This window comes from Pterocles gutturalis, unplaced genomic scaffold (genome assembly GCF_000699245.1).
Source record: "Pterocles gutturalis isolate BGI_N339 unplaced genomic scaffold, ASM69924v1 scaffold106, whole genome shotgun sequence".
Classification (NCBI taxonomy): Eukaryota; Metazoa; Chordata; class Aves; order Pterocliformes; family Pteroclidae; genus Pterocles; species Pterocles gutturalis.
In genome coordinates, this window is record NW_010099844.1 from 22677 (window position 1) to 33560 (window position 10884).

Genomic DNA, 10884 nt, shown 5'->3' on the forward strand with positions numbered 1-10884 from the left:
AATTAAGAATGTGGCTAATTCAAAACTCTCTGAAATCCCATTATATTTTATTTCACTGATTCCAGAAACTTCAGCATATGGTTGAAGTCAAGCATTTGTGTAAGTGCTTTGTTTGTTTGGGTCCAAAAGTTTGAGGATAAAACATTTTTTTCTCTGAAGAAGCTATTATCTTTTTTTCTTTTCATGCATAACCTAACTGTGAGTTTTAATTAATCTTTCATTGTAAGTAGCCTGTTGAACATGACCAATAAGCACACCTTCCTATCAGAAAGTATTAATATTTTTAAACCACGAAGACATACCTCTACATAACTGCAGCTACTCCTTTAGCTTGTCTGTCATCACTCAAACGATTTTTTAGCTGTGCTCATTATGCCCTCCTAGTCCTGGCTCTTCTGTAAACCTTGTAATGAACAAGACTGTAGTGAATTCTGGGACTAAATTACACAGATTTCCAGTGACTCATTAAGGCTGGCATAGGTGTTCAAAGGTGGCAGCTTTTGCTGGCTCCAAGGAGTTTTGGGGTTGGTGGTGAAGCTGTGGAGGAGCTGTACAACACCCAGCTGTTCCTGGGGAGTAGGGATGGGCTATCTGCGGCTAGCATAGGATAGTGGTTATGTGGATTTAGTTGCCTAAGGATAGGAGTCTAATCACCTTGGACACACTAATCTGGCCTTCAGCTGCCTCTCCAGGAGGGCAGAAATCTCCTGTGGGTCATATCTGTCAGTCATGGGCAAACATCTTGGAAATATGCTAAATTAGCATCTGACTTGCTTGAAGGACTCTGTGTGTGTAACTCAGCCATCCCTTAGTGTGCAAAGACAGTGTATACATCCCAATGCACATAAGCAATAGCTCTGACAAGTTAATGCAATAATGTGTGATAGTTGTAGATGTAAAATGTATTGTAAATCTTCTGTCATCTTCAAGAGCTGCAGGGAACAGATCTCAAGACTTGGCACCCAAAGCTGCTGTCCCAGAACAGTGTATGCAGGAACTAATGGCTGGTTTCACTTCTCATTTACCAGCTGGCAGCCAACACTTAGCAAATCTAATTTAGAAAGTAAGGTCAGAAAACACTCCTATGAGGAGCCTTCTCACACTTGTCAGAAGTGTGAGCCCTTTATGGTATGAGTGCAGAAGTGGGTCAGAAATGAAGATTTTTTTATGTGTTAACACTCACTCAAAATTTGAAGCAAATGATCTCCTCTGTTTAAGTGACTGGTGTTGACAGGGCTTCAGCGTTTTTCTAGGGACAAATACTTGGAATTAGTTTCCATACAGCAGGGTTGTGTACTATTTACTACTTGTTTCCTCTTTCAGCGTGTAGAGGCAACCAGCACTGCTTTATGAAGATTGCCAGTGTGGTTCTAGCATCTAGCCCACCATCATCAAGCAGGTAGCAGTGGGTTGGAGCGCTCTCAGGAGGGCTGTCCTAGGAGGAAGCATTTTGGCTACATCAAATTACAGGGCTCCAGCTCTCACCTGACGCCATCTCCGTGACCTGGGCGCCCACTAGCTGCCTTCTCCTATCCCTGGTGTCTGCAAGAAGCAAACCTGGCTGGGGGCTGCTGAAAGGACCAGGACTCTGCAATATATCGCAGTGGATATGTGATGCTAAATCCATAAAAGGATTTTGTTGCTATGTTTATGTTGTGTTTTGATTGTAGACCAACTCAAAATCTAGTGCAAAGGGAGTGCAGGAGCTATACATCTGTAAGTAAAAGAGAACTAGAGAGTGATTCCTGTCCCAGCAAATACAAGCCTGCACCCAGAGGATGGGTTGCACTCAGGGACTACTTACTATGAGAGAAAGCCAGGTCTGCAGTACCCGAGCAACCTCCACATGCCCTGGTTTCCATCGTATGTCCTGCCTCCGTGCCAGACCTGCAAGGCTGGGACAGGGAGTACATCAGGCTTGTGCTTGCTCCTTGGCTGGGCTTGCTAAGATCTGTTCAGTCTGACTGTCTCACAGCATCAAACTAGAGATTGTTCAGTATTTTCTTGAGCTTGGGAATCTAAAAATGATCACTAGCATTACAGTCCTCTGCTTTGGGAGGGGAGCAGCTGATAGCTGGTAAGGAGCTAACCAGGCATTGCGTTCTGCAAAAAGCTTTAGGACATCAGTGACAGACCCATTTGTTTTTAAAGACACAATAACACATTTGATTCCCACTTGTGGAATACTTCCCAGTAGTAATCCTATCTATTTGTGACAGGCGTGAAAATACATAGGATTAAGTTTAGTGGGGAGAGCGTTACAGTAGTGTGATTTTTCTCACGTTAAAAAGTTATTGCAACACATTGCAGTAACTAATCCCACAAACAAATTAAAATCTTGTCCCTTTGCTCCAGAGAGAATCCAAGAATCCGTTAATGCTAAGAGGTACTATCAATCAGATGTACTTATTGGTCTCAAAAATATAGGCATATACACGAATGTGTACAAGCATGTATGTTGTGTAAGACTGAAGCATCCACAGGACTCCCCATCATGCTTACTTTCCAGAAAAAGGTGTTCCTCTCAGTTCACTGGTTTAGATCAGAATGAGATAAAGTACAATATAATGCACTTTACATGTAAAACAGAAAATAAAATGAAATTAATCATAATCCCATTTTCCCCTCCAATTTATTTCTTGCTACTTTCTCAGATGGACTTGGTTTTCCCTTCCTAGGAAAAAGACACCACACTTCAGCAAGTAGCACAGATTCAAATCTGTGCAGTTTGCTTGGGCAACAAGGAGCCAAAAGCTCCTCTGAGTAGTGTCTTGTGAGCACTCAGAGATATTCCAGTTCGTGGGCCACTATTCTCACTGCATGTTCACTTATTCTCATGGCAAAACCTAATTTTGTGTTACCTCCCACGTCAGCCAGTCACTCATCCAGCTCTGTTAACATCACACAACAGTGGTAGCAAACCATAGGAACAATCATGTTCTCCAAGGCTGAAATTATTTTTTTTTTTTGTCCAATAAGGAAGACTGGCTGGACTCCAAAGCGTGTCTGTCTCTATCTGCTTTCCTGCCAGAGTCTTCTCGTTCTTGCACTCCTGCTGTGCTTTTAGAAGATCAGTACAGATACCTTCATACCCATGGAGCTGCTTTTCATGCCCTGTTATTTCTTCATTAAATTCAGCCTGTTGTGTTTACGTCCCCACTACTTTTCTCCTTAACAAGCTCTTAAATCACTGACATAGGATGCTGGGAGAATTGATGTAGGAACTTGATTATGAAATTAAAGATTCCGATCCCAGAAACAGCAGTGCTGCACCAGGACCCTCAGGATGTGGTACAGATAGCAAGTGCTGTCAGGTGGCTCTTCTTGTGGGGATGCAAATAGGTGTTTGTGGCCCTGCTTGCAGCTGAGCGGATGTTATATGTTCCTTATCTCTCTCACTTTGTACAGTTCCCCATGACAGCTGTAGCCACTCCTCAGGTCCTGAATCAACAAACCTAAGTGTCAGAAGGGTGTTCTTTTTCCTTCCAAAGCAATAGTTCCCCTCTGAAGCATGAAGCTTCTCCGAGAATCATGCTTTGAGACTCTCTGTTGGACTAGGTGTTTGAGGGATCACCAGCATTGAAGGAAATCCCATCCTACTGGGGTTTTGGCAAATGTGCTGGCAAAAATTAGATACCAGGGATTTAAGCACCTTCCACAGCTCTGAAGGAGCTGACTGGCTCTTCAGAGACTCCCTGGCTGCCTACAGAGGTGATCACCCTGCACATGGGTGCTTAAAACTTTTTTGTGGATGTGGCAGTAAGCCACAAGACAGAATGATCGCGGTTAGCCACTAATGATGTGTATCACATTGCCTGGAGAACCATATGAAAGACCTAGGGATAGATTTGTGGTGGTGCTGAACACTCAGAACTGATGCAGGAGCTGATTGAAAATGTGCTTTGAAGATACATAAGACTGTAAAAAGGCAGTTCTGAAAAACAACAGTGTATGACTATAGATCTTTGATGGAGTTATCATCCATGAATTTAGATAATCCTTTTGGAACATATTTTTGTGCTTTTTGATATCCCTAACAAAATGTAGCACTGAAGTCCACAATTTAATTACAAGTTGTTCTAAAAATACATTTGTTTATAAAAACCTTAGCATGATAATTTCACTAGAGATCCTTTGTTTTTTCTTGTGAAAATTATTCCCTCTTCAGCTTCTTTGTAAAGTCCATAAAGTGATAAGGCAAACATCTTTTATATCTGAGACAGACTCCATAGGTAGCTCAGGTTACTCACCCAAGGTTGATAAGCATAGCTTAAAATTCTGTGTCTGAGTTTCTCAAGTGTAAAACTAGAGCTGGTATAAACGTTGTAAAATTAGCATTATTTTTGATTTTGATGCTCTTAGACACACAAGTAGAGAAAGATTTTTAGTATATTATACAGTCCAGGAATGGTTTGAGGTTATAAGAAACAGTTCTGTAAACTTTATAAATAATATAAAAAGATAATATAAGAATTTATGAACTGCTGAATATTAACTTGCTAATCACTTTAAATGATCCATTTTCTGTTAGTTCTAATTCAGGAAGTGATTTACAGTATAATTTTTTTCACATAAAAATATTTTTCTTTTAATTCATATAATCTTCTTGGGTTTTTTTCATGCACAATTCTGAACTCGAATACATCTGGGTGATTCCTTGGTAAAAAAGAGACAGATACTTTTATAAGCATTTTCTTTTTCTTTTTTACTCTGATCTCACATCTTGCTCTACAGGACTTTGAGGAAATGCAATTATTTCTGCCACCATCAGAGAAGCCACTTAGATGCTTAAAGGTGAGCATTTGCTTAAGTGCTTTACTGATTAAGCTTTTACTGCACTGGAAAGTATCAATTAAAAAAAAATCCCTTGCCTCCCTCATGATTCAAAAAAAATCTAAAAAACCTGAGCATCCTTCGGAGCAGCATGACCTTTAGAAAACATTTGGTAAGGCACTTTAATGAAAGGCAAAGGGTACTTCTAAAGTCTCCAGCATTCATCAGCCGTTCCCTCGTTTATTAAAAACACCGATGTTCCTTACGAACGGGAACAAAAGCCAATGACCTTCGGGAGAGGCTCCATCCCGCAGCTGGACCCAGTAGATGGCACTGTTTTGAATAATTTGAGCCGGAGCCAGTGATGCCCACAGCCTGCTCCCGCCCCAGCTCCGGCCCCGGCGACCTGCCCGCGGCGGTGCGGGCGCGGCGGGTAACGGCACCGTACCCGTCCTCAGACGGCCGGGAAACGGCGTTTGGGTTCTCCCACGTTAGAAACGAGCTAGTCTGGACATTTTAGCTATTTTTGTTAAAGTAGTCGGGCGTTTGGTTGCTAGCAAGGAAAAATAACCGGGACCCTGCTGGTGGAATTCTGATTTTACCTGCTGCTTGTACCTGTTGCTTCAGTTTGTAATGATACTCTCCCCCTCTTCATAATAACTCTTCCCCACTATTATGGTTTTCAGCAAATTCAGTGCTCATTTACACAGTCAGAGAAAAATCTGCTGCTGGTGTCAGCGGTGAGAAATATCCCTTCCTGATACCGCGTGTGGTGCTCTGGCGAGACTGTGTCTCTGCCAAGGGGTGAATTCACCTTGTACATGTACGTGTCTGCTGATTTGCTTCCAGAGAGCATCACAGGGACCTAAATAATAAACAAAGGAACTCAGGGACTGGGAAACTTAACTTTCAGGTACCCTATTGCCTAGTAAAATTCTCTGTCCCAATTTAGAAGGTCAGGCTGCCTTGAATGGGAGGAGTTTGGTGTCAAACTGGTGTTCACATTTGGGTAGACAATGCTACTTTTCATTTTTCATTTGCTGTTTGTATTTGGGAATTCTCTTCTGAAGTTTGGTGTTTAAATCATGCCACTCTTTTCTGATGAAAAAAACAGGGATTTTTTTTTTTATCTGGGAGCAGTTTTTGGTTGCTGGTTTTGGGTTGACCTGACCTTCCTCTCATTCCTGGGAGGGAAACATAGGTGCCCTCCCTACCTCTGAGCTGTAGGGAAGGTAGACATGAGCATGGGGAACAGCTTTGATGTGAAGCACTGAAGGGAGTACACAGCTTCCTTCCTAGGATTCTGGGATTTGGGGGACATGTCTTTTAGTTTATACTTATTATCAAGCAGATGGGAACTCTGAAAATAGATCCTTTCCCTCTTGTGCCACTGGATATAGCAAACCACAAACTTTCTGGACCCTTGTGCTGGAAGAACCTGCAACTTTTCTTCGAGTTGCTACAGTCATCTGAGATGAGCCATCTCTATAGGGTAGGATCCCTCTCTCTAGTCTGAGAACAACATGGGGAATTCTTAGTTTTGGTCCTCCTTTTGGAACCAGTACTCCTCAGCTGGTAAAAAGGTCCTGGTTTAAAGTTTGGTGGTTTTTTTTAATATTTTTTTTTCTGAGGTATTAATTGGCCTGTGGACTAGAAACTGGAGCTGGGTGACTGGTATAATCACTAGCCTATCGCACAGATTACTCAATCCAACGCTTAAGCCAACACCTGTTAAGATGAATTATGCAGAGTGGAACAAGTAGGCTGGGAGAATCACAGCCATACGGCCTTGTTGAAATTTTCATGGTGTGGTTGCAGAAGCAGGAAGAATCTTCCCAGACAACCATGGAACTGGATTCAGTGCTTCCAGCAAGTGTAAAGAGCATTTGGTTGGAGGTGGTGGTGGGGGTGGATCCCCCCTCCCTTGTAGCCCAGGCTGATGCCTTCCAGGAGGGAGCAAAGCTGCTGGCAGCAGATGAGGCTTCAGCCCTGTCTTTCTCCTTTGAGTCCCTGTTGTGCAGTTCAGGCAGCTCCCTGTTCAGCATGCAGGTTTTCATAGCTCCTACTTTTAGCCCTAAGATCCAGCCCTCTTTCCTTGTGGAGGTCCCAGCCTTGGTTGTATCCTTTTCCCTCCAAGCACTGATTTTGTCTCTTCATTATTTTTCTTCTCACTGCTATCCAGTTTTGTTTCTCTTCTTGGGTAGAAGACACAGAGAGATAATCTGTCTTCAGAAATCCCAGTTTCCCCATTTTTTCCATTTTTGTCGTCTTCTGTCAGCAAACCCCAGGGCCAACTTGCCAGCAATGTACTTTGCAAGTGGGCAGACTCTGGAAGGAAATAGCATTTCTTCTGATCAATTTGGGTGCTAAAGAAACCAAAGTGGAGTGAAATAATTCCTCTTTTATTTAAACCACAAAGGAAAATACACTTTCTGATTGAAAGTCTCATCCCCTGACTGTGAGATCCTGGGGATCACCTCCATAATAGGAGAAAACTGGTAACCATGTCTGTTATTTCTTTGATACAATCCTGCGTAGTTATTTGTGAATTATGCTCCATCTTGATGATAGTGGCCAGACATGGGGGTAGGGGGGCTGCCTTCACCAGCTGTCCTCTGGGCAACTACATGGACTAGATTGGGTATAGCATGGCCTTTAGCAGAGAGGGAAAGAATAACCTAGGCACTTTTTTTCTTAGAGCTTTTTAAAGGCTTCAGAAAAAAATTGCCTTAATTGAGCAGTCTTACCTCCTGCAGTATTTCTATTTTTAAAACTTTCAGTGGGAATTTGAGTTGGTGTTTTCCAAATGCATACAATGGCTGGCATGCTGTGCTGTGCTGTGCTGCACCCCAAACTAAGGCCAGCCAGTGACCAGGAAACACGCGATTCTCCCCCACCTCTTTCCCCAGGCAAACAATTCCCTAAACACAAAATTTCAAACAAGTAAACCTGAATATTGTTCATTGCCATTTCCTACTGTGATAAGTAGTTTAAGGTCATCTTTTCTATATTTACAATGTATGGCTTAAAATACAAACACCCTTTGTTTGTGCTTTGTTATTGTCTGCACCACTGAATGCTTTCATGGATATACCCTGCAATAAAGGATGGCTTAGAAATTCAATGTAAAAAGGCAGCCAGTGCCACTGGGGAATAGAGTACTCTACCAATCAAGAGACATAGCCTCCATTGACCAGGTTCACAATGTAATGCTCTTTTTAAAATGTATTTAATGCAGGGCTGAAATTTATGCATCATAAAGGGACAAGACAAAAACTACCTTCCAGTCCCTTTCAGCCTTTGGTAGAAACTTTGATCAGCAATTTAATTAAATATTTAGTTGTCTAAATTTGTAAGCTCTGCTGCAATTTTGCCTGAAAGTGAAAAAAGAGACCTTTCTGGACATCCTGTTCTTTTCTTTCTGCACAAAAATGTCAGGACATTTTAAAACCTATGGCCACTTTCTTTTCTTCCACTCCTTAATTGAACAGTGTGCTCCTTCACCATGGTTCCCGAGTCTGAAACATGCCCAACACAGATGTCTCACTTTTGTCATTTCTCTTCCTTCTCCTTTAAATGTTTGATCACCAAGAAAAACAGGTGAAGCTGTAAAGGGTTTTTCTTCCAAGCAGATTTTAATTCTAGTGTCTGTGATTGACAATTGCAAAAGATAACAAATGGGATTGCCTCTGGGTTTGAGAATAAGCCTCAGATATCCATTCTGGAACAAGCACTCTCAGAGCTATTTGGCTGCAATTATAGTTGTGTTAGCAGGTGTGAATTGTTTAGTTAAGGTCAGGAACCAGTCTTTAGAATAAGCAGGTTTCAGATGCAGTTTGACCATTTAAAATGTGTTAAGTGCTTGACAGAGTAGGTTATCTCATTATAGATTGCATTAAATTTTGTTGAAATGTGTAGTTCTTTCATTTAAGATCGCCCTAAGCAAAGGCAGTGCAAAGCAGCTTGGAAATGTAAGTGATGCTTGTGGATGAGCTGGGTCTATGTATTGTTTTGGCAAGACAGGGTATGTAGATGGCAGAATAACACTAAGTGATAAAGGAAAAAAATCACAGCGTATATTGTAAAACATCTGTGTGTGGTCATGACAAAAGTGTAGAGTGTTGAGGTACTTGTTGATTGCAAGTGTGGGAAAACCCCCTTCAGTGTTCAGTCCACCTGACTTTCAGGAAAGTAGGATTTTGTACATCACTGTGAACATACAAAAGTACCCCCTGATTTGGTCACCAAATTTTGCATGAAGTAGAACAGCACATCTGTTTAACAGGATCCCTGTGTCTGGCCTTGGGACTTTTTGTCCAGGGCTCAAATGCCTTTTTATAGCCGTATACTTTTTGTAGTTCAGTTTTTCATCCACATAATGCCCGTGCTTGTTTTACTATCCAGTGTGTGTCCAAACTGCCCTGGTGCCACAAAGAGCACAAAATAACCCAATGTTGTTGGGACCAGCTATAAGTGTGGGAGTGGTGGAGCTCAAGAGTACTGTGCACCAGATGTGAGATGAATAGGCTCAAGCTTTGTGGGTGACTGATCTTATTTTCAGCATATCTCCCCTCCTTCAGAAGAGCAGTCTTCTCAACCATGATGATGTCCCTTTCACCTTGGTGTTCGGTAAATATCTACCAGGTGGGTTTGCTGAGAGAAGCCTACTGAAGTTATGAACACTAAACAGGTAAATGTTGGAATTGGAACATAAAACCTCAGTAGAAGTTGCCCTGGAAACAGTATACTGAAGTGCAGGAGTGGAGAGGAAGAGGGTGAGAGAGAGACCCCATCCTGGGGCTGAACCAGCGAGCTGCCAATGCTTAGGTGCCTAATCAGGGCTAATCCCATCAGGGAAGCTGCTTGGTAACTGACTGCTCCTCTGCAGCTGATGATGAGCAGCCTGACTGTCACACATTATTCACTGCTAAACTGTTTGGTGAATAATTTTCAGTAGCCCAAGAGGAGCTCTAATCAGGTACCATGGAAGTCTTTCCCCTGACTTTGACTCTCTGCAAGGATAAGGCCCTCAAATTGTGCACTGCTGGCAGGTAATTCTTAGGTGAAGGAAGAAGCTGAATTAGTTACTATTTTCCTGGTTCTTAGAGCCAGCAGAGTGGAGACATTGTGTATCATCTGCTTTGGACCTGGAAACGGGAAAGTTTAAAATAAGTGTGCTGGACAGGATGCAAGTAGCAGTATTATTTATAAGGGTAGAGTATTTAGAGTGTAGTATAGTCAGCTCCATATTACTCATGTAAGGGAGGAAAGATGAAAGCAGAAACCTAGACAAAATTTTTCTTTCTGTTTGGACATTCTTGTAAATAAAAAGTTATACCAATGATGGCTAACTATTTCACTGGCTTCTCCTCATTACTGGAATCACGTACAAAACCCCAGCTCTTGGTTTGTCACTTAAGAGGCCAGAAGATGTAACAGCACAAAGAGAAGGAAAAAAGGTCAAATGCAGGAACTAGAACATGAGTGAAATGTTGCTGCAGTGGAGCTAACTTGGTATCTCTGTTCTGTCCTCTCTAACATATCTGGGCCCGTGCCATCTTTGTGCCATCTTTGTGCAGTGCTACAGCGTGGTGCCTGCCTGACTATTTTGCTCTAAAACCAAATTCACCAGGCTCATAGGGTCTCCATGAATGGCACCACATCCAGCACTGTGTATCCCCACGCTGGATAATCTGCCAACAGCTGGTGGCTATATGACTGTTGTTTCTTTCAGCAATTTACCAGTTACTTGGCTGAGATACTCTAAAAAGTGCTGGTAAAGGAGTTTAGTTTTCCTCAGTAGACCAAAGGACTTTACAACTTTGTCAGTAGAGCCTGCTGAGGCAGGCTGTTCATGGTGCCAATAGAAGAACGTCCCCAGAAATAAGCCAAAAACCTAAACATTAAAACCAAGAGAGCTACATTCTCTCAGCTTCTTGGATATGATGCAGGGATTGTTGCAAAATGGTGTTGGAACTGAAGGAGCTAAGGAAATTTGAGTTTTACAATATAGCCCTAGTCGGCACTAATAACCAGAAATTCGTTAGCAGCTGGTGGCTGTTCCAGTTTATTCCTTATGAAGGACACATTCATGAGTGTGAGATGAAAGAG